Below are 4855 nucleotides of genomic sequence, written 5' to 3'. Positions count from 1 at the left end.
TGATCTTGATCATGTTAGGCAGCTCACAAGATCCGACAATGAAGCATAATGAGGAGAAGACAACCATCTAGCTACTGCTATGGACCCATAGTCCAGGGGTGAACTACTCACACATCACTCCGGAGGCGACCATGGCGGTGAAGAGTCCTCCGGGAGATGAATCCCCTCTCCGGCAGGGTGCCGGAGGCGATCTCCTGAATCCCCCGAGATGGGATTGGCGGCGGCGGCGTCTCTGGAAGGTTTTCCGTATCGTGGCTCTCGGTACTGGGGGTTTCGCGACGAAGACTATATGTAGGCGGAAGGGCAGGTCAGGGGGCCACACGAGGGCCCCACACAGTAGGTCGGCGCGGCCAAGGGCAGGGCCGCGCCGCCCTAGTGTGTCGCCAGCTCGTGGCCCCACTTCGTATCATCTTCGGTCTTCTGGAAGCTTCGTGGCAAAATAGGCCCCTGGGCGTTGATTTCGTCCAATTCCGAGAATATTTCCTTACTAGGATTTCTGAAACCAAAAACAGTAGAAAACAAAGAATCGGCTCTTCGGCATCTCGTTAATAGGTTAGTGCCGGAAAATGCATAAATATGACATAAAGTATGCATAAAACATGTAGATATCATCAATAATGTGGCATGGAACATAAGAAATTATCGATACGTCGGAGACGTATCAGCATCCCCAAGCTTAGTTTCTGCTCGTCCCGAGCAGGTAAACGATAACAAAGATAATTTCTGGAGTGACATGCCATCATAAACTTGATCATACTATTGTAAGCATATGTAATGAATGCAGCGATCAAAACAATGTAAATGACATGAGTAAACAAATGAATCATATAGCAAAGACTTTTCATGAATAGTACTTCAAGACAAGCATCAATAAGTCTTGCATAAGAGTTAACTCATAAAGCAATAATTCATAGTAGAGGCATTGAAGCAACACAAAGGAAGATGAAGTTTCAGCGGTTGCTTTCAACTTGTAACATGTATATCTCATGGATATTGTCAACATAGAGTAATATAACAAGTGCAATATGCAAGTATGTAGGAATCAATGCACAGTTCACACAAGTGTTTGCTTCTTGAGGTGGAGAGAGATTGGTGAACTGACTCAACAATAAAAGTAAAAGAAAGGTCCTTCAAAGAGGAAAGCATCGATTGCTATATTTGTGCTAGAGCTTTGGTTTTGAAAACAAGAAATAATTTTGTCAACGGTAGTAATAAAGCATATGTGTCATGTAAATTATATCTTACAAGTTGCAAGCCTCATGCATAGTATACTAATAGTGCCCGCACCTTGTCCTAATTAGCTCGGATTACCTGGATTATCATCGCAATGCACATGTTTTAACCAAGTGTTACAAAGGGGTACCTCTATGCCGCCTGTACAAAGGTCTAAGGAGAAAGCTCGCATCGGATTTCTCGCTATTGATTATTCTCAACTTAGACATCCATACCGGGACAACATAGACAACAGATAATGGACTCCTCTTATATGCATAAGCATGTAGCAACAATTAATTTTCTCATATGAGATTGAGGATTTGTCCAAAACTGAAACTTCCACCATGGATCATGGCTTTAGTTAGCGGCCCAATGTTCTTCTCTAACATTATGCATGCTCTAACCATTCTAGCGGTAAATCTCCCTTACTTCAGACAAGACGGACATGCATAGCAACTCACATGATATTCAACAAAGAGTAGTTGATGGCGTCCCTAGGAACATGGTTATCGCACAACAAGCAACTTAATAAGAGATAAAGTGCATAAGTACATATTCAGTACGACAATAGTTTTTAGGCTATTTGTCCCATGAGCTATATATTGCAAAGGTAGAGGATAGAAATTTTAAAGGTAGCACTCAAGCAATTTACTTTGGAATGGCGGAGAAATACCATGTAGTAGGTAGGTATGATGGACACAAATGGCATAGTGGTTGGCTCAAGGATTTTGGATGCATGAGAAGTATTCCCTCTCGATACAAGGTTTAGGCTAGCAAGGTTATTTGAAACAAACACAAGGATGAAGCGGTGCAGCAAAACTCACATAAAAGACATATTGTAAACATTATAAGACTCTACACCGTCTTCCTTGTTGTTCAAACTCAATACTAGAAATTATCTAGACCTTAGAGAGACCAATTATGCAAACCAAATTTTAGCAAGCTCTATGTATTTCTTCATTAATAGGTGCAAAGTATATGATGCAAGAGCTTAAACATGAGCACAACAATTGCCAAGTATCACATTATCCAAGACATTTTAGCAACTACTACATGTAGCATTTCCCAATTCCAACCATATAACAATTTAACGAAGAAGAAACTTTTGCCATGAATACTATGAGTAAAGCCTAAGGACATACTTGTCCATATGCAACAGCGGAGCGTGTCTCTCTCCCACACAATGAATGCTAGGGTCCATTTTATTCAAACAAAACAAAAACAAAAACAAACCGACGCTCCAAGCAAAATACATAAGATGTGATGGAATAAAAATATAGTTTCACTAGAGGAACCTGATAATGTTGTCGATGAAGAAGGGGATGCCTTGGGCATCCCCAAGCTTAGACGCTTGAGTCTTCTTGATATATGCAGGGGTGAACCACCGGGGCATCCCCAAGCTTAGAGCTTTCACTCTCCTTGATCATATTGTATCATCTCCCTCTCTTGATCCTTGAAAACTTCCTCCACACCAAACTCAAAACAACTCATTAGAGGGTTAGTGCACAATCAAATCTTACATGTTCAGAGGTGACATAATCATTCTTAACACTTTTGGACATTGCACAAAGCTACTAAAAGTCAATGGAATCGAAAAATCCATCAAGCATAGCAAAACAGGCAATGCGAAATAAAAGGCAGAATCTGTCAAAACAGAACAGTTCGTAAAGACGAATTTCTAAGAGGCACCAGACTTGCTCAAATGAAAATTCTCAAATTGAATGAAAGTTGCGTACATATCTGAGGATCACTCACGTAAATTGGCATAATTTTCTGAGTTACCTACAGAGAATTAGGCCCAGATTCGTGACAGCAAAGAAATCTGTTTCTGCGCAATAATCCAAATCTAGTATGAACCTTACTATCAACGACTTTACTTGGCACAACAATGCACAAAACTAAGATAAGGAGAGGTTGCTACAGTAGTAACAACTTCCAAGACTCAAATATAAAATAAAAGTACTGTAGTAAAAACATGGGTTGTCTCCCATAAGCGCTTTTCTTTAACGCCTTTCAGCTAGGCGCAGAAAGTATGTATCAAGTATTATCAAAAGACGAAGTGTCAACATCATAATTTGTTCTAATAATAGAATCAAAAGGTAACTTCATTCTCTTTCTAGGGAAGTGTTCCATACCTTTCTTGAGAGAAAATTGATATTTAATATTACCTTCCTTCATATCAATGATAGCACCAACGGTTCGAAGAAAAGGTCTTCCCAATATAATGGGACAAGATGCATTTCATTCAATATCCAAGACAACAAAATCAACGGGATAAGGTTATTGTTAACGGTAATGCGAACATTATCAACTCTCCCCAAAGGTTTCTTTGTAGAATTATCAGCAAGATTAACATCCAAATAACAATTTTTCAATGGTGGCAAGTCAAGCATATTATAGATTTTCTTAGGCATAACGGAAATACTTGCACCAAGATCACATAAAGCATTACAATCAAAGTCATTGACCTTCATCTTAATGATGGGCTCCCAACTATCCTCTAGCTTCCTAGGAATAGAAGCTTCGCGTTCTAGTTTCTCTTCTCTAGCTTTTATGAGAGCATTTGTAATATGTTTCGTGAAAGCCAAGTTTATAGCACTAGCATTAGGACTCTTAGCAAGTTTTTGTAAGAACTTTATAACTTCAGAGATGTGGCAATCATCAAAATCTAAACCATTATAATCTAAAGCAATGGGATCATTATCCCCAATGTTGGAAAAAATTTCAGCAGTTTTATCACAGCGCTTCATAGCTTTAGCGCCTTTCAGCAGTTTTTCGCGCTTTGCATTAGAAGTGGAAACATTGCTAACACCAATTATTTTACCATTAATAGTAGGAGGTGCAGCAACATGTGTAGCATTAGTATTACTAGTGGTGGTAATAGTCCAAACTTTAGCTATGTTATCTTCTTCCTCATTTTCTTCTTTCTCCCACCTAGCACGCAATTCGGCCATCAATCTTATATTCTCATTAATTCTAACTTGGATGGCATTTGCTGTAGTAACAATTTTATTATTATGATTTTCATGAGGCATAACTTTCGATTTCAAAATATCAACATCAGCAGCAAGACTATTTGACTTTAGAAGCAAGTATATCAATTTTCCCAAGCTTTTCTTCAACAGATTTGTTAAAAGCAGTTTGTGTACTAATAAATTCTTTAAGCATAGCTTCAAGTCCAGGGGGTGTGTTCCTATTATTGTTGTAAGAATTCCCATAAGAATTACCATAGCTGTTGCCATTATTATAAGGATATGGCCTATAGTTGTTACTAGAATTGTTCCAGTAAGCATTGTTGTTGAAATTATTATTTTTAATGTAGTTTACATCAACATGTTCTTCTTGAGCAACCAATGAAGCTAACGGAACATTATTAGGATCAATATTTGTCCTATCATTCACAAGCATAGACATAATAGCATCAATCTTATCACTCAAGGAAGAGGTTTCCTCGACAGAATTTACCTTCTTACCTTGTGGAGCTCTTTCCGTGTGCCATTCAGAGTAATTAATCATCATGTTATCAAGAAGCTTTGTTGCTTCGCCAAGAGTGATGGACATAAAGGTACCTCCAGCAGCTGAATCCAATAGGTTCCGCGAAGAAAAATTCAGTCCTGCATAAAAGGTTTGGATGATCATC

The sequence above is a fragment of the Lolium perenne genome, chromosome 3 (genome assembly GCF_019359855.2).
Source record: "Lolium perenne isolate Kyuss_39 chromosome 3, Kyuss_2.0, whole genome shotgun sequence".
Classification (NCBI taxonomy): domain Eukaryota; kingdom Viridiplantae; phylum Streptophyta; class Magnoliopsida; order Poales; family Poaceae; genus Lolium; species Lolium perenne.
This window is presented reverse-complemented; position numbering follows the sequence as displayed.